The sequence below is a fragment of the Struthio camelus genome, chromosome 5, assembly GCF_040807025.1.
Source record: "Struthio camelus isolate bStrCam1 chromosome 5, bStrCam1.hap1, whole genome shotgun sequence".
Taxonomy (NCBI): Eukaryota; Metazoa; Chordata; class Aves; order Struthioniformes; family Struthionidae; genus Struthio; species Struthio camelus.
The window spans coordinates 24,195,140-24,215,276 of record NC_090946.1 but is presented as its reverse complement, the minus strand read 5'-3'; the positions used below and the strand labels follow the sequence as shown (position 1 = coordinate 24,215,276).

Sequence of the window (20,137 nt, the reverse complement as noted above, 5' to 3'; positions counted from 1 at the left end):
GGCCAGCTAGTTCTTTTCAAATTCGCTTAGTGTTTTTTTTTTAATTACAAATACTGCACCTATGATCCTTCTTTGACAAAATTTCTGAGTCCTGAACCTGGACTCTGATCCTGGAACTTGTTTTGTGTGACAGATCCACTCAGAGAACTGCATGGGTAAAGAAGTTACAGAATTGGGTTCTTAATTTTTTTTTCTTCAGTTATAACTATAGATGCCTTGATATATTTGCTTAAAACGTGGCATGCATGGCAATGTAAGATCAATCTTAGTTGTTTCTGAAGCTAGAGCAAGGACAAAAAAACAGTCCAAAAGCTCCACTGGCATATTTTTACTTAAAAAAAATTTCAAAAATCTTGTAGCTAACTCGTCACAAGATGTCACAAGTATTAAAATGCTAAATTTAGTTTAAAAGTAATTATAAATTACTATAGTACTATTTATTATAGTAGCAATGACTGGCTTATTTGCGATGTCATATGTTCTCTGTTGTGAAAGCTAATAATAGTTTTGTTTTAATGGATTAACATTTTGCATCTGAACTTTTGATTACTGATTAACACAGTAATTATTCTGAACTGACCTGCCTGGTCCAATGAAGTGTAACTGGCATTATAGCTCCTACTCATACAGCTCTTTGAGTAGGCATGCGCCCTACATACTGCTTGGAGAAAAACTTTTTCATGTGGCTGGAAAGTGGAATGACATTGAAATTAATAGAAGGAATTTTGTGGGAAGCCCCACAAAAATGGGTGGGGGAAAATTAAGTAATTGTGTTCCTGATAAATTCTTTACTTAAAAACATGCCAATACCAGAGTTTTGCAGGGCAAGATGGTAATGGAGTTCCCTGGCCTTTTTCTCATTTATAGGCTGATTTTCCACAAATAAACTACTTGTTAGATAGTATAATAATTAATGTTGAGGCAATTGGGACTAAGAGACCCAAGCAGTCTGTTCCTGAGGCATTTCTTCACCAGCTAGTTTCTGTGGTAAACTAATTGTTCTTGTGGAAAAAAATATGTTGTAATCCCAAGCAGACTAAATAGTATATTTTGCATATTCTTTTGCTTATAGAAACAGTCACTGAATATGGACAGCATAGCCACTTTGAGAAAAGTATTTTATAGAGTCAGGCCTTAAAAACATGAAACTGAAGTTAAACAAGGAAAACATCATTCTTGCTTACTGAGTATGAATATGTTAGAAACAATATTTTAGGTAGTTTGTTTACAATTTTATTATTGTACTACTACTCAGCAAGTTCTCTATTGATTTATGTATTTTTCGAAGCAGGAAGACTCCTCTCCGTATACCTGATAACAAAAAGTCACTATCAGGTATGTAGAACCTCTTTAACCTATAAAATATTGTACTATTGAAAAAAGCATAGTTTTTTTTTTTTTTTTCCCTCCAGTGCTCAGGAACATTCTGGAAAATGTGACTTGTTTTCTCTTATTGTCATTTGATTTTATTTAATTAAAACTAATAATGGAAATTTAAATTACTACTTTAAAATTTAGATTCTAAAAGAATATTAAAATACACACTGATAAAAACAGTCTAGAGCAAACAACTTGTTTTTGAGACTTTATGTAAACAGTAAAAATAATATTTAAAAGCTTCCTTTCATCATGTAATTTCTTCTTCATTGGAAGAAGCTGTGTAGGCACCTCTTTTTATAAGCCTTTTTCAGGAACCAAAATTGAGCTTAACTAAGCTACTTTAATAAAAAGGCCCCTACCTGCCTGAGCACTAGTTTAGGCAAATGAACTACCCCTTATAATTTGAGGTGTGCATGCTTAAGTAAATAAGCCTCTACTTAAAACATGTGGGTAGTCAGGGCAAGATACTTTTAGTAGGAAAGTTTTTTTGATTTTTGGTTGTCAGGTTAATTAAAAAAAAATGTTTAAGAGTAACAATAGGGATAGTTTTAGAAGCCTTCAAAGTACAAATGAGTTATTTTCTAAGGGGGGAAGCCATCTCTTCTCTCACCACCTGCAACCTGCCTGTTCTGAGCTACAGAAAGGGAAAGCGCAGTCACGCCACGCGTGGCCGAGGTTAGTGCTGCACGTCCAGGTGCGGCGAGAGCCGGGGAGCGGAGGGGGGCCCCGCTGCTGGCACCCAGCCCCACAGTGCCCGAGCACACTGAGGAGGACAGACCTGGAGACAGCAGCCAGCTCTGATCAGAGTCCAGGTCATCAGATGAGGCAAAGCCAAGATCAAGCCTGGGAACGTGAGTCAGCAAGGTAGGGTCAGGTCGAGGGACAGTCAAGAGGGTCAGCCACAGCCCAGTAGTCTCCAGGCAGGCCTGAGGTAAGGCTAGGAAGGCCTGTTGATGGGGTCCATGGCCAGACAGGAGCCAGAAAGCAGCACCCCTACAGCACAGCTTGAAAAGGGAAGAAGAGCCCCAGGCTGAGCTTACATGGGATCCTGGGATCGTGCAGGGGCTTGTGGGGGGGGGGGGGGGGCCACAGGTGGTGCTGATCAGGGCCATTAAAGCTTATTACTGTACTTGGGGGGGGGGGGGGGGGGAACTAACACTGTGTATATAACTTGATGATGTGATATACAGATTAAATACAATGCTGTTTCTTTTAGAAAGAATGAATTCTGCAGTTGATGGATGTATCGTAAAACTTATAGAGGTGCTAGCTGACTGCTCTGGAGGTTACTCAGCTGAATACCTGAAATTTGTTGTGGTAAGGAGTTAGGAGCTTTTCTTCTGCTGGTGTATGCTGAGCAACGTTATATGTATTCTTTTCCTTTAAAACTGGCTTTTTCTCTTACAATAAGCCATGAAATTTAACAAGATGGACCTGTAAGAGTGGATGACTGTTGCTGTTTTATGCTAATGCTCTAATTAAAAATGTATTGTCCTTACTGGCTGAGAAGCATTTTCTATAGCTACTAAAAACTGTTTTTCTGTTTTGTCAGGGTGGTTGATTAAGAGTAAATTATTGAACGATAATTTTAATTTGAATGTTCGGCACCAAATATACAAGGATAGATTTAACAAAGACAGGTTTTGTTTGTTTTTTAAACTTTTCGGTGAAGACTTTTTTAGAAATTATCCAGTAGCACCACCAATTTAAAATGTACATCAGAAACTAACAGGACAAGCATGGATTGTACAAAAGACTGTAGAGATATCAGATGCAATTGTAGAATTGAAATGAAAACAAAAGAAAGTATTACTAATAACTAGTGTAGATTGTTTACTAGAAAATATAAGTGTCTTAAAAATCTTATCAAGTTTATGCTTAATTTTTTTCTTCTGATTGACTTATGATGAATTTCAGGAATTTGGGTTAAAAAAACTGGGTAAAAATCTTGTACTTCAATAAAGCAAGAGGTGTGATTTTTTTTCTTTTTTTTTTTTAAGGTGAAAGTGAGGGAGACTTCAGTGATGTTTTAATTTTTGTCAAAGCTTTCTTTCAGGAGGCCTCCTCAAGTTAGATGTGATGTTACTTTAAATGTATTTTCAAAATGGGGATCAACATGATCTAAAGTTTAAACAGAACTGTTAGTAGCTGACCCAAAATGAGATGATGAGATCCATCATTTCCATACTCTTCTAGTGATGTAAAAATACCTAGTTATTTACTTAAAAATGCTTTTTTGGGGATGGGAGTACAGGGAAAGGAGGTAGAACCCTTAGAGAAATTTACTTATCAATTCTAGCAGGGTAACTTGAAAAGCTTTTTTTCCAAGTAAAGCTCTCTGGCTTCAAGGGAATGCTATTTGTATACTGATGATTGAAGTTCAGAAGAGACTTAAGAATTTAAGTACAGAAAGCAATGCTATCTGCTGCTATAATCACACTTTTGAAAAGTTGCGATAATACTGGAGAGACAATGTCTAACTCTAAAATATCTTCCGCTTGTTTTGCGTCACTGTTAAAACACTCCCTTTCATTCTGAAGTCTGTGCACGGTTTCAAAAAAAACTAGGATTTTGAACAGAAAACTTAAGGAAGGGAAAACAAATCATACAAGCAAGTACTTGAGTGTAAAGTCAGTTCCGAAAATAACAGTGAATGCTTGTGCTGAAGTTCTCTGAAAGGATGAAGCCTGAGAATCAGCCTGAAGATGAGGAAAGCTTTGGGAACGTGTCGACAAATCTTACTGTTTCCTGGTGTTGGTTGTCTTTAATGTCCATTTCATTAACATGACTTATGATGTAAGCTGCCTATTGACTTTTATACATAGAAATTAACTAGAGGGGGAAAAAAAAGCATTTTATTGTCTCTAATGTCTGTACTGTCTTCTCTGATGTTTTATTTTTCTTCTGTGTCTCCTTTCCATTTCTCTTCTACAGAGCCCTTTTCACTGCTGGTTTTAAGCACTTAAAATGACAATATTTACACAGAGCAATGCCCTTACTTTCTGGGGGCAGAGGGCTATCCTCCAAAATGAGATCTTAAAGATCTGTTCAATATCCTATGGCTGCAAGTAACCCCTGATCTGGTTAAAAAATAAATAAAATGGATATATTGCTCTTTTTTACAGCATGTTTCCAGAAGTTTTCTGAAAATATAACCTGTTTCTGTTGAGCTTGAAGACATCAAGGGCAAATCCCAAGCCTGTATGAGAGGGGGGAAAGAAGTGGAACGTCATGGACGTTGCAGGAACTCGGTATGACTTGTTTTCTTAATTCATTTTCTTGGAGGGGAAAAAAAATTATTGTAACTGTTGTCAGTCTGGCAAGGTTTAAGATCCGTCCTATGCTCGGAGTTGTCAAGTTTAAGCCACTACAGGCACTAAGAAGACTTTGCTATTTCAAAATGCTTTGCGGTTGCTGCCTGTGTATATGTTCTTAATTTCTGACTGTTTTGATACTAATAGGAGATCCAAGTTTGAAAGTTTGGGTCCTGTGTTGATTTCATTTAAAACCTGTTCTCCTAATATTTTTCTAGGTAAACATGTAAAGCTTTTTAAAAGTTGGTTCCACAGTCTTAAGGATCAAGTTTATAATGAGAAATGCCAAAATAAAGAAATGTTTCATGACAAGAAAGCCTTTAGAATGGGGACTTAAACTTTTCCTTTTATAGGCCATTTATCAATATCTGCATTGTTCCAAATTTTTTTAAAATCTAGGAAGCCAGAGGCTATGTAATTGGGGAATAAACTAAGGTGCATTTTACAAGGTAAGATGCAAACAGTTGCTAAGAAGTGTCAAGAAGACCTGAGGAGGGGCGCGGGTGTGCAGAGGAGAGGGGAGATTAATAAACTTTAAGAAACTTAATTCTTTAGTCTATTCTCCTATTAATAAACTTAGATCTCCATGGATGTTTCCTTTTATCAATAAAGGATTAAAAAAAATTAGCTACAGATTGAGAAGAATTTAGTGCAAATCACAGCATTAATTGTGAAAGATACTGAGATCTTATTAAGGTCTACTTTCTGTACTCCCCAGGTTATTTTCATATAGCCTTTCCCTCCCCACTTTTGTAACATGCTCTGTTATTGTCTCTTGCTCAGTTTTTGAGTTGAAGCCATTAATTCTTGCTGGGCACTCAATAGGCTCTGGGGGGAAAAAAAAAAGGTCTTTATATGGGTAAAAAAAAACCCCAATATTGTTAAGGTTTTGGAATTTTTATTTTTTTCCTCCTCTCTCAAGAGGGAAACAATTATTCTACTGGAATTAATTGCTAGCTGTGGAGTAGGTATGTTTTCTGTAACGTAATTCAAACTAGAGGAAAAGGTGGAAAACTTGAAGCTGATGCCTTAAGGCATTCTATAGATTGCCTTAATATGCATCTTAATAATGGAAAGATTTTGAAAAAAAAATCATCTTACGTTGTGGATGAAAAATCAGAGTCAAATTACTTTAAAGCTCCAATGTAATAGCATAATGTGTGGCTAGCACTGAACTACTCACTTTAAGAAATGTCAATTTTGAATTTCTTTTTAGCACTTATTGTGTCTATCTCTACATTCTTCTCAGAAGGTCAGGAACATTTTGTTCAGTTATTTGAGAGGTAATGTGGATAACTGTTATTCACTGAAGATATTTTCATACCTCCTATCAACATGTAGCTGAATTTACAGTTGACGTGATGTATGCAGGTAGGGCCATTGATTTGTAACTCAACTAGGCATGAGTCTAACAGTCTTTTTGAAATAAGGCCTCAGATTAGAAGGGAACCAATGCTTGTTATTGGCCAGAAGCAAAGCTTATTTTAAGATGTAAGGAGATATTTAGCACTAGCTCACTAGAAAATTTTGAGCCTATTTCCATGCGTTGTTCTGAGGGTGCTTTCCTGCTCAAATTCTAGTGCTTGATAGTGGGTAACATTGCTGTGTAAGCAGAAGTATCTATTTAATAATAACTTAGCAAAACAAGTACCATGAGCTGTAACTTCCCACAGGCAGATCACAGCATTGGGGGTGGGGGGGGAAGGAATAGTTTTGTTTGGAAAAATAGTGTACAGTTTTCTGTTGTCGAGCATTCCTTTCCCTCTTTTCAAGACGCCCTTTTACATTAGCTTTTTCTGATACGTCAGGGTGAAATACAGGTATTGGACTTAATGCTCACAATACATGTTGTTAAAGGAGTCTAGGCTACAGCTCACAAGAGTAGCAAGCTACCAGGGTAGAAAAACTATATTGCAAACTGCCTGAAAATTCTTGTTTTGATATTAATAGGACAGTATATTTCATTCCCAAAGTGAGTAAGACCTGACTCGCGTGAGGAATGAAACTGGCCTCTCTCAAAAAGCTGCATATGGAGATCTGCCTGAAGTTGAGATGTGATTTCGCTTGCCAAAGGGCACTATTGTCCCAAAGTCCTCTGCCACTGGAGTTGCCCTCCATGATGCAGTATGTTTATAAATAAAAGTATGTATTTCTGTCTGCAAGCTCAGCCTGGGATGTAAAGCAAGCTGTGTTCTTTCCGGCTTGCACATCATCACCATTAATAGAGCTGCTGCTGGAACTTGGTCAAGAATTCTGTTGATTCAGGAGCCAGGACAGAAACTCCCAGAACTATGTTGACTCTGTAAGGATGAGTAAAAGTTTATTTATATCGGTCAAGTGACTATGGATGCCTACAGATCAGATCATTTAAATTACGGAAGACCCCACTTTTGCCAGTTATTCCTTCTGATTGTTATCTTGCTGGATGTGAGATGGCTTCTGTTTGCATCTCAGCAGATTACTTTGCAATGTCAAGGTGTATATGGGCATTCAGCGTACTGGAAACATAGTGTACTGGAAGCACACCTTGTAAGAAAATCTTTTCATTACTTTATAATTAAATACTGTTCAAGCATATATCCTTTGTGTTAATCAAATATAACACAGAACTCTAGTACCAAACTAGGCTTCTCATGTAGGCAAAATTGGTAGATACGGTACGTTTGACAGCTGTGTGACTCAATTCTGAATGACCAGGTATGCCTCCTAGATTCTCTTTATCTTTTGAAGATAGATATCTATTTTTTTAATGTTAAAGGAGAGTCCTTTTTTAACAGTAGGAAGGGCTGTTGTATTTTTTGGTTTAATCTTAATAAAAAAAAAAGTTGTCGTCTTCACTTAGCTGTGCCACTTTGTACAAAGCGTACATACATGGAGTATCATTCTGGCATTCAAGTGTTTCCTTAATTTGCTTTAAAATCTGTAGTGATGAAAATCCTTCACTCCTCATAGCTCTCAGTTTCATTACTTAACTTTCTTTGCTGTCAAGGGTTTCCTGATAGTTTAGCCTGAATTTCCCTTGTTGAAATGTATTGTTATGTCCTATTCATCAGCACACAGAAAACCTGTCCTATTACCTTTCTCTAAGGTTAGCTGTACTTCATACCATGGGCGTATAGATGGAACAGTCTCTCTGGTCCTTCGTAAACCGATGTTGCGTCATGAAAGGCTTTCATACGCTATAGTAGGAGTGCTGAAAGTCCTGGATCTTTGAATTCGCATGAATGGTAATATCGCGTTCTGCGAACATTTCTTCTGATAGATATTACTCTAATTAAAAAATAAAATAAAATCTGTAGTATTGTCCTCCAGAAAAGGTCAGTGAAAGAAATTTGTAATACAATATTTTTACTCATTAGATAGGGAATACAGGGGGGTTGGTAGGGTTTCTTAATGGCCATTGAATAATGTAGAAATACAAAAGAGAGGGAAAGGAAAAACAAACTGTAACACAAATTTGGCAAAAATATGTCTAAAATATTCTGCAAAGCATTTCAAAGATTTGACACCAGTAAGCACTGGAGCACTGGAATTTTGTTTGAAAGTTTAAAGTAGACTGAAAAATTTGACTGGAGATCTTTGACTTCCTTGTGCAAAGCTTTATAGCAGATATAATAGAGCTCAATTCTCATACAAGTGAGAGACTTCTAAAATAGCCAATCATGACCCTGACAAATGTGTGGAGAAGCTGACTTCCTGTTTTTTCTAATGCATCTTAACTGTGTCTTAAAAGCACTTTTGTTATTGCCCTCCATTGTGGAACCTGCCAATGGTTAATGACAGTAAATTGCACAAAAATCCTTTCTTTAACACAGATCGTAAACTTGCACGTTCTTTTCTCTGTCGCTATCTCAGTTTTGTCTGTGTAGAGCTATATAGTTCAGGCAGCTGGAGATGGATGGCTGCTGAATTATTTTGATTACTTTGATCTCCCGGGTTTGGGAGATTTTATCTTATCCTTTTTAATCTCCTCTAAGTGACCTGCGTGGACCCATTATTGTAGTACAGAAGGCTGAGCTCTCTCTTCGCAGCTCTTATACACTCTGGATAGATTTGTTCCAGAGCTTCGAAGGGTCTGCTAAAGCTTCCTAAACTCTTACCATATGAGGGAGAGGAGACCTACTTTGAGCCCAGATATGTATCTTCTCCAAACTTATCTTATCCTCTGCCATAAACCTAGAGATTCAGCCTAATATACTAATGCGAACATAAGAGAAGAAGAAGAAGGTTTTTCAATTATAGTTAGTTTTCCTTCATTTGCAGGAAAAGTGTGAAAACATTCACATAATACAGCCTCACAATTTTTCTGTGCAAATAATCAAACAGTGGGAATATCAGCAGAGGGCAGTATTGAGGTATAACTAGAAGGTACTTTTAAAAAAATGTTGGCATATGTTTTCAGTTTTCCTTTTTAGAGTTGCGGAATAATTTAGGATGAAAGAGATCTCTGGAGGTCATTTGTTCTGACTCTTTTCTCAGAGAGGGCCAAATTTGAAGTTGGATCCAACTAGCATGGTGATGTCTCTGAATTTTTAGTTATTCTATAACAGCTTGAAATCAGTTTAGTTTTCCCTCCAAACCACTGTCACATCCAGCTGTGAAACTGGGTAGAAAGCATGCCCTGTACAGAACTGTATATTCTTGGCTATTTTAACTGATTAATAGTATAAAAATTGTTTAGCCATTTTATTTACAAAGTCAGCAAACAGTATTTTTTGTAACAAGCACTATTTTGTATTTTTGTGAACTTTATTATTAATAGGAAAACATCTGAATAAAGTTAGTCCTATATGTATCTTGTCTGTTATTTCTACAAGGCAGGATTGATCAGCATGGTTATATCTACGCAAGTTCTGTTGGAATAATGTTTTGCTGTTGTGGGTTTTTCAATATGGGTTCTGTAGTATTTCCTACTCAATATGGTGAGTTTTTTTTTCTCATCCCTTATTGGAGACTTGAAATAGATAATGATGATGAGAATTTTAAAAAATGAATATGGCTCTCCTATTAAGAATTGTTTCAAGATGTATTGAATTTGTGGACATGTTCATTGAAACTTGATGTTTCTCCAAATCGCTGAGTTTTATTCAAGACAGTTTGGTAGACTGTTGAATTTTGTAGGATGCAGCATTTTCCTTATACTTCTGCAGCGCTTTTCAGCAGTATACTTGAGACAAAATTGCAGGCTTCTGAGCTGTGGAACAGCTGCCTGTTATAAAATACCAAACGTAATGCTATGTTAGGGAGTTTACTGACACTCATGTCACATAAAAACTTCTGATATTTATTTAAACAATTTAGATGAACTAACAATTTGTATAATTGACTCCAAGACAAATGTTTTGCTAATACCTTCAGTGTGAGAAGCAATGCTGTTACATCTCATGCAGTGTCTAGTTTTCTGCCTTTTTTTAACTATTTGTTCTAATGTATATTGGAACAAAATATTTATAGTTCTGTTTTTGGATAGAATTGCTAAGGGGGGGAGCTTGTGTCTTTTAGCTTCTCTTCTGGCTCTAGAGAAGTGAATAATAAGAAAATTACGTCACTCTTCAGAGTTACGCAAATGTTTCTTTTGCGTACCCCCCTATTGATGGGGGAACTGGAACACGCTCATAAGGAGGTTGCTGGGCATCTCAGAAACACTGGTTCCTCTTTTAACAGAGTTGATCAGGTTTGAAAGCTATTTAACTAAAATTCTCAAGCCTAGCCTGGGGCTTTCCAGGCTTTGGGTCAGGAACCATCATCAAACTGCAAAATTTGTTTTGAGGTACCACATTGATTGTACTATCAAATTCTTAAATTAAAAAGGTTTTAATGATGATACAATTACACGTACCACAGCAGACTGCTGAATGTGGCCTGAGTGTTCTTCTGCACCACGGTTTGGGAACTGCTGGTGTAAGATACTGTGTGTATGTTCCTGATCTCGTTATAGTCAATGAAGTCGTATCTGCAGATCTATTAGAACTGAGGATGGGGTCGATGCTGGTGTGACTGCCTCTGTTAATGAGTGTGCACTGGAACAGCTGGCTACATACAGCACAGCTGAACTGGGACCTGTGAAGCAGAATAGTACTAACAATCCCAGTTCTATATCAGGAATAAAGAATTGCAGTATTGGCTCTGTGAAAACGTTACTTCACCATTACTTCCTTACGAAAATAAAATTAACGGTAAGTTGGAACTGCTGATATACATTTTTCATAGAGTGCCAGACTTTGGGGTGAATGGATAGGTTATGGAGAAGAAACAATATGTACCTTGCTTTGTTATTTGGAGGTATCATATTAAGGGGTTTTTAAGAGGGTTTGGAGTTAGGATCAGCTAAGCTAGTACAGAAGCCGGCATAAGACTGCAAATGAGCCAGAGTGTAAACATTGTTTTTAAGATCCTCTGTGATTAAACACAACCTCTCTCCCAGGGATATTCTATTCCTGTGACTTGCAGGGCATTTACCAAAGTATTAGGTCATCTGCTGTGCTAAAGTTAGTTTTTGATTTGGGAGGAATGGGTAATGCTTATTGTAGAGCTACGAGAGGCCCAACTTTAACAGAATAATGCTGTTTGCAATGCTTTTTAGCATACTATAGGAAAGGTTTCAGCAGATGAAAACTAGATTACTACTTATAAGTAAATAAACTCTTCGGAGTGTTTTCATGCTGGTATTGAATGCCTGCTGATCTGGGATTTCAATTTAGGTGGAATCACATTTCAAAATTTTAATGAGAGTAACAACCTCTTTATTATGAGGAGTTAACTTATACTGGAGTTAAGAGACTAATACTCTGGGTTTGTAATAATGAATTAGGCATGTGTGTGTTTTTTTTTTTTTTTTAACATTAAGCTTTGAATTGAGAGGCCCAGCAATATACCATCATGCTTGGGTTTTGTTGCTTGGAATGCTAAATGTCATCTAGCTGTTTTGAATTTTCATTTTTAAATTTGGTAAATAAATTAGAATAGCAAGATAGCATTCATTTATAGGATGCTGAGAAATAAACATAGTTGTTTGTGTGATAGAGCTTTTGAAAAACAGATCTTCTCAGAGGGATAGCTACTTCTTCAGTATAAGCGGTGGAGTTCAGTCAAAACTGCACTTTAGATTGCTGGCAACTATCCAAACAAATTAGTTTAAACTAGCTCAGGCAGACGGACCACATGAGCTGCATTCACATGAGTATTACTGTGCATACGTTCCCACAAAAGAAATTACCACTTCATGTGGAATTCAGTAAAAACTGGAAAGCGCTGCTGCGGCCTTAGGTGAATGCAGACTAGGCCAGTACTGCTCTGCTATCAGCAGCCAGCAGGGCTCGGGTAGAGTATGTCTTTCTATTGTGATCAAGACTTTGTCAGGGTTTATGACGTTTTATAAATGTAGCTATGCTGCTTTAAGGCCTCGGTGGGCCCTGCTTGCGTATCTGTACTGTGCTTCCCCAGTACCTCTTGTTCTTAGAGCTGCACAGAACTGCTCTTTGTGCCTTTGAACTGCTCTTTGATACTGTTACAGTATCTCCTTAATATAAAAGTCAGAGACAGATCCAGGCAAGTAGATAATATACTTCAGTCGCTGACAAGGAACCATCTCCCTTGGTGGATGGGAATATTTGCTATGTAAGAACAAAATAAAGTGAAAACATGGACTCAGATTACTCTATTTAAAAATATTTTTTAAAAAATTCTGAAATCAGTTCCTTATTTTGAAGTGCTGAAAATCTATTTGTGTCAGTAAAACCTTTATTTTTTTTAGAAAAACATCTCTGCAGATGTTTTTCATTTGATTTTAATAATAAATACTTTATATCAAATATGCACATTAGCTGTAATCATGCAGGTAGTCAATAAACATCTGTAAAGCATCCAGGTACGTGACAACTGAGCATGATGGAAGAGGATGGCATGGATGAGAGAAGTAAAGTACTTCTGTCGTCAGTTTTAAATGGTGTACAAACTGGAAAACTTGGGGCCATGCAAGGTATAGAAAAGAGAAAGTTTTGCCTATGACATAAATAACATCTAGTCTGAGTATTGATTGAGACCATTGAGTCCTGACTAAGACTGTAATACCTGGGTTTTACGAAATAAAAAATTCACAAGTTTGCTATCCCAGCAGTCCTAATGTGGGACAGGGCACTACTGTAAGCTCGCATCTCTGATGCGGTAAGCGTAGCTCAACGGGGAGATTAGGGACAAAGACAAGGGATTGCCTGAACCTTAATAATGTGGAAGTTATGAATGGGCTTTGTTTAAATTGTCACCCTAACTCACAAGGTACAGTGGTGGATATCATAGTAAACAATAGCACATTTAGTGCTCTTGCTGACAGTCCTTCTTGCAGTGAGTGTTTGTGTTTGGAGTACTTGGTGGAAAGGAATGCAAGGTCAGGCATTGTATCATCCAATAGTAGAAAAGAGCTGAGATACTTATGTGGAATTATGTGGGAAATGAGCTGAATTATACCTGTTAGACTGCAAACAGAGCATATCTCTAGTGCTTTCAGAGGTGGGTACTAAATCTACAAAAAAAAAAAAAAAACTATTTTAGTTATGACCTTGTGAGATCGAAGTTATTCCAACTGACTAGAGACAAGCATGTAACATACTACAGACCCTCTGTGTAACATCCTATTTTTTGGTGTCCCCCTTCCCTTCACCACAAATCAGGACCCTAACATGTTGCCCTCATGGCTGCCAAGCAGTGTTGTACCTGTTTAACAAGATAGATTCCACTGGTGTACTCTTTTGAAAAATTACTGAATATCATTGCCTGGTTTTTACATGACAAGCTTTACTAGTTGTGTGATCTTCTCTCTCTTATCTTAATACTGTAAAGTTTAGTTGCAACCTTTGTTGCAGCTATGTTCCCTGAGGATGACCGGTTGTGCTCTGGCTCAGTTTATATTCTGTTACTATTCTAGTAGGATGAGAGAATAGAAGATATTGTTTATATTTTACTTTCCTCTGTAGGGCTGTGGTATCTGACACTTCGGTGTGAAATAATTCATATGTTTCCGTAGCTGTTTTCAGGGAAGACTTGAGCTCTTTTTACAGAAAAAGAAGACATACAAGGTGTTGCTTTTGTTTTGACAAGTTGAATTTTGTTCCAGAATACTTGCTTTAAAGAAAATCAGTGGGTTTTACCTTCGAGGATGTTTAAATGCTTTTTGCATTGTGCAACAGCATGGAATGAATTTAAAAGGCTCATAATAAATTTGAGGAAAGGAAGGATTTAAAAGGGGGGAGGGGAAGAGTGTTCTCAAACACTTGTATGTGCATGTATAAACATATATTTCTTGAGTTGCTGGAATTGGAAGCAATGATATCTGGTAAGCTTTCCCAAATCTCTATAATTAATTATCTAAAATAAACTTTCTAAAAGGAAACAGGCTACATCAGCTACACTTCCTAATAAAAGTTTTTATGCAGGTGCTCTACCTCTGATCTATCTGGAAACAAAATTGGCAAGGATTTTCCATTTATTTTAGGAAGACTGTCACCAGTAATGGATTATCTGTAGATCCTTTTGCTAGTGGAATGTGGACAGAGCAACCATGTAAAGCTGAAAGGAAGCAAGTCTCTTGCTGTTCCCTCCCTCCCCCCCCCCCCCCCCCACTCTTAGGCATTTGTTAATCTAACTATAATCTCATGTAGCTTTTTTGAGGAAATAAGATATCTTCATGGCTGCTTTTCCAGAAGTGAGCAGATATGTCTGCATTTGGTTCTGTACGATGCCTACACTAATGGGGCTGTTATCTTGATTAGGATTTGTAAATGCTGCTATGTGCTATGTGAATAAAGTTCTTAACCAGCAACTCAACTCACAAATACTTAATGACATTTTTTTGCAACACTGCAAGTAGGAACGGAGGTTTAGTACTGAACAGATGGTACGTAGCTGAGGAGTAGCTGAGTTATTATTCAAGTAATCTATTTTTAAAGTTGTATTCTCTCTTATTCCTGAGCTCTGGTAAAATTCTGTAGTGGCTGAATGTCTGGGTAGTTCATGAGCAATTGGAACAGTGGGCAATGGTCACCTTGTTCTATAGTGGCAAGCCTTTGATAGCCAAGTCAATTGGAGAGTTTTGGGGTATTTTTCTCATGTCTGTTTGAAGACTCGGAGGACACCAATTCAAGGAAGAATGCTGTTTCTTGATTTGGCAGTTCAAAACCTTAAGCCTTCAAAGGCCAGTTCTAACCCTGTCTACTTGTGCAGAAGATAAGGACTCCCATGTCAGCTGAGAGCGGTCCTAAGCTTGCTAATGTCATTAAATATATATTTTCTGTTATTGCGCTTAGTATATTCTGTACAGCATATGCTCACAGATGCCTTAGTCTGTGTGAGAGAAGGGCTTGCATGGGAATTAAGCGTTCAATGAACGGACTGTAGGGTGACCTAGCGTGGATCTTAAAGCACCGAACGGCTACATGAACTAAACTGGACACCATGTGAGCAGCAATATCTGTGTTGGCTAGCTACGACTACGAAGATAAGGTTTTTAATAGCATATCCACAAGATCTGTGTAAACTTTGTAGAGTTGTTCCTTCCTATGTTATACACAGCTACAAACAAACAAAATATTTGTATGAAAAGTACAAACCTACTACTGCTACTGAGCAAATGAGGGGTGTGGGGGGGAAGGACCTGGAAACGGATGAAATTCTGTACTGAATGTTTTAAATACCTGTTGCATCTTACTGTTGTGCTTACTAAAAAGCTAAGTAGTTTGTTAAACCTGTTTTCTAAATGCGATGCTTCTTCCATAAAAGCAGCTTTAAGCCAGTGCCCATGTTGGAAGGTAGGAAGTAACTGGCAGCAGCTTCTACAGGCAAGAATCTGGAGCCAGGACTGCAGAATATATGGAGTACTGGCATCTGTTACTGCTTGTCTGGAGCTTGTTTTTTCCCTCATATCTGCTCTGAGGAATGAGACGGGCTGCAATTTAAGAAATTATACTTCTTAAAGTGGCTTTGTTTCCCAGATGCAGGAAACTTGGAAGAAGGAGCAGTGGAGTAATAGTGTAGATGGGCTTTTCTGAAGAGGGATGGAAGGGTGAGTCTGGTTCCTTGTGGGCAGGCAAAAGAGACAAAAACCTAGATCATATGTAAGAGTGATGGAGACGGAGAGGAAGAGTCTCCTGGAGAAGGTGAAGAGTGTGTGTGTGTGTGCACGTGTATGTGCAGAGGAGGGGTGGCAGGAGGGGGAAATCTGGTGATTGTTGTTCTGGGAGACTGGTTTGCTTTGTTTAATAGTGGCCAAATGTGTTTGGGAGGCATGATTTTCAGAATCTTAGGTCTAGAAATTCAGGTCTGACCTAAGACTGGATCTGCTATACCCCTTTTGTTCTCTTAAGTGCTCATAAGAAGGAAACTGCCTGAAAGTAACTGAGCGTAGATGTGATAAATGTGCTTGTGGCATACTGTGCCTTGCCCCATGTCATATCTTAAAAAACAGTGAAGGATTTGGCAGAGAGTTTGGCTTTTGGTTATAAGGTTTGTTTCGTTGTTTTTGTCTGGAATGGATCTTAAGAGTTTTCAGGCCAGGTAGGAAGCATTCCATATAGCAATAGTCTCTCTTCCGAGTCTGCTGTTTTTGTTCATGTGAATGTTAGGTACTAATGAGTAAATGGCTGCTAATGTTTGTACTGCTTCATGATTTTTAAAATACTGTGGGACGTGCCTGCTGACCTTTATGTCCATGTTTTATTTAATTAAGGTTTCTGACTAATGCTCTAGCGAAAGGAAACATACTAGGGATACTGTATGCCTGGTCAATTTTAAGCATTTCCTGATTATTTAATTCTCTGCCAAATAACACAATGTAAATACAAATTTATGCCTCTCATTTTAGGGGTGCCCTTTCTTTAGCTTATGCAAGTGGATTGCTGGGTTATTTTTGTCTTTTTTTTGTTTATGTTGTGTTTGTTTTTGGCTGTTAGCTTAGCTATGGCTCCTTGTGTCCTTGCAGTCAAATGGACAAGAAGTGCTTAGCACAAGCATTAAACTTACAGCTGGCCAGATATTTGCTTCTTGGTAAAAGCCTATGTAACTGCATCATCCTTAACAAACTGGAAAATTTAATACTGACCGAAATGTAGGAGGGGAAATGCGCAGGTAGCTTTGGGTAGGGCTATCTGCTGCCCATCCAAGTCTTCTAAACTTTCCTTCTTCCTCGTATGTCATCTTGAATGTGCGGAAAGCACTGGTATGTTGAACAGGTTTGCTCCTGAGTTGTTATCCTCCAGCAAATTACCAGTTCTTGTAGATCTCTGCATTGTTTGACTTAGGCAAGTGCAGAAAGGTGGATCTTGGTGAAAGTCTGACAGAGAGGCTTGCTTTGCTCTCCACTTGTGGACTTGTGACTGGTGGAGGCTACAGAAAGTACTATGAAGATAACTGTGTGGGGACCTGTGAATACCAGCTAAATGTAAACAAGCATCTCTAAGACTGTTGGCCCTTCTGATAGCTTCCTTTTCAAGGAACTGATCCAAGTTTCTGCCTCTTCATCCTGTGTCTATAGAAACCTGTGCAATTATTTTTCTTCTCTTCTGTCTCGTATCTATCCTTTGCATGTATCCTTTTAGTCATCTGCAGCCATGCCCACAAGCACCAGTTTTGGGGGAGAGAAAGGAGCTGATCTTTCAAACTTCCAAATGCCTGTGAAGAAAGTAACACAAGTTAATAACTGGGGGAGGAGCTCTGTAAGAACTTGTATGTGTGCAACTCGAAGAAAAAGGCAGAAATGAAAGTTAAATAGGATTTTAGAAATCAGGTACTCTTAACAGCAAAGAGGTGGGAGTATTTTGGTTTTTTATTTTGTTTTTGTTTGAGGTTTTTTTTTTCCCCCGGGAGCTAATAACTGCCTGTGTTTTCTTGCTGTTCAGCAGACTAATATTTCCCTCTCTTCATAATTACAGTATGATGAATGCTTTTTTATAGCAATACAATCATGTTACAAAAAGTATAACAAAAATTTGAAGTGATGACAATACTAATTAGTGTTACAGCCAGTTTATTTGTAGCTGATAAGCTTTTTATGCACTTTTGTTCTAATTGTCCTATCACACACATTCATTAACCTGATGTATGTACGCTGGTATTTTTCTAAAGGAAGTAAGCAGTTTGATAGAAAGTAGCCATCTTGAGTAGATGATGGAGAAAACTTAATCTGCTCTTTAACTGCCCTTTTTTTTTTTTTTTCTTTTTAAGAGAGGAGAAAATGAGTCATCATAACTAAAGCAGGGGAAGAATAAGATAAATAGAAGCTGCCCTCAATAGCTAATAACAATTACAGAAAGTACCACTCCAGTCTTAGGATCAGGCTGTTGAGTGTAATGCATTTAATAGCAACGTTCCTTGGTAAAATTGTGAGAACGAGTGTCCAAATATTTAATAAGGAATGCAGGCATTCCTTTTTGCAACAAGCATTTTGTCAGGCCATGCTTTTCAGTGAACTGTGAAGAGGGCTATGAACAGGACAGTGATTTTGATTGAGTTAGTCACTTGAGGCTTTATCCAGATCCTCTTGAAGTCAATGGCAAAATTCCTGCTAACTTTACAGGGACTGACTGGACCTCAGATGTGTGCCTTTTCTTTATAACACAGGGATAATGCTTGCTTTCATCTCCTCTATGAAGACTGAGAAGCTTTATGTAGTTTTAAAAGATAAAGTATGAAATGAGTTTTAAGCACCGTTTTTTTTCCTCCTCTTGTTGCTTCAGCTGCAATAAGCCTATATCTAGTTGCCTATGTCCATATGACTCCATATATATTCCTCGCATGAATTCGCATTCTTTTGTTCAACTGTAGGATTCTATCATAATATGTAAGCACATATTTTAAAATTTCAACTTCCCTGGGCATAAATGTTTTACCCACTTAATTTTGTAGGACATGCAAGTTAGTGTTTAGTAGGGAAAGCTGGTTATTCAATTTTAAGGGGAAATGTCAAAAGTGAAAATTTTATTAAGATATACTCATCTTTTTCTGGCTTAACTGTTCCAGCATGTGAGAATTTTGATTAAAGACAGTTGTTAGAACAACTCTATATCAATGAAGAATCCTATCGTTTGAATTTTGACAGAAATGGCTTTTAGTTCTCGTCAATTTTGCTACTCTTTAAGGTAGAGGGAAACTATACAAGTTTTTTTTTTTTTGGGGGGGGGCCCAGTTATTTTCAGGGGAAAAAAAGATATCTATTTAGATTTTGTTGTTGTTTTTAAACAAATCCAAACAACTTGAGGGAGAGAAACAGGCAAAGTGCCAAATCTTGATCACACTTAACAAGGAACTTCACTGCAGAAGATAGTTTAACTAGCAGTAGCACACAAAGATCCTAACATCAATGTGCCTGACAGCTTACAAATAATACTGTCCTTGTCCTGAAGAACTTGCAGTCCAAACTTTATTGACGTATGAAGAGGGAGCATAAGTTGGGACAAATTGACTTCTGTAATTTTTAGCATAAATCAAATATAAAACTTGAAAATAGCTATAGGTTTTTTTTACAATATTAACTGTTATTAATATTGACTACTACGTGTGTGCATTTTAAGATATGAAATGACAGGAAAGATGATAGGAAAGGCTTTTTGTCATCTTTTCTTTTAATGAGTATGGGCATGCATTAACTCCTTCTGTATATGTCAATGACTCATAACAATCTTTTGTTTTACAGCAGTATCCTAGTTTGTGATACAGTCTACCTGTTGAATCACCTCTGTATTTCAGAGGAAACTGTACTGCGTAAGACCATTTTTAGTTGTTGGTAAAAATTTAGCTTAGTTTTTTGAAGGGTAAAGAGGAGCTTAATTGAAATCCTGACATCAGCATTATTATCCAGTTCATCTTTAAGACCTCGCTGTGCATAAAGGCTTTCCACAAAATATGTAGGATAAATATGTAGTATTTTAGCTATAAGAAGTTTAAATGATGCATCCAGTGGAGTGGACAGTAGATGTTTCACTGATCTCATTGGTATCATAATATCTGCAGTAACAACCAACACCTCATGCATAAAGTCAAAAATGACTAGTATACTAAAATGTTTAAGCAGAATACTCATCAAACTTAAATACTTTTAAATCGATGTAAAGACTTTTTTGTATATTTTTGCAATGAAATAAAAATATTCTTTCTTTGTAAATCCTCCCCCCCCACCTTAACCTAGGTACACTGTTGGTTCTTCTTAATTATATAATGTAATGACATGTGAAGCTTATATTAGTATGAATGCTGCTCTTTTTGAGCTGCAAATGTTATAAGGATTTCCCCTTGGAGATGGTTCCTTCAAAAATAAATATGTGAAAGGGGTGTTATTGATATTGCCTACTATTAATAACAGTTGTATCCCTCAAAAGGCTGTTTTTAAAGAACTTAAGGGTTGTAAAATTTCAGTTGGGAAGTGATAGTTAGAAATTTTTTTGTTCTTAAAGCGTTTTAAG

The 20,137-nt window shown here is 37.3% G+C and overlaps 1 protein-coding gene across 4 annotated transcripts in view; it reads left to right on the top strand.

Annotated features, from left to right (window-relative positions):
• Nucleotides 1-20,137, top strand: part of IRAG1 (inositol 1,4,5-triphosphate receptor associated 1) — a 122,870-nt gene that overhangs the window by 225 nt on the left and 102,508 nt on the right. The window contains exons 2-4 of one of the 4 annotated variants that reach the window (XM_009680217.2): nt 1,292-1,335; nt 2,597-2,697; nt 4,506-4,631. The gene's annotated coding sequence lies outside the window, so the exon portion shown is untranslated. Of the gene's footprint in view, nt 1-1,291; nt 1,336-2,596; nt 2,698-4,505; nt 4,632-15,565; nt 15,748-15,788; nt 15,842-20,137 lie in introns of those variants that run through there. The other 3 variants (XM_009680218.2, XM_068945093.1, XM_068945091.1) reach the window with 3 other exon arrangements.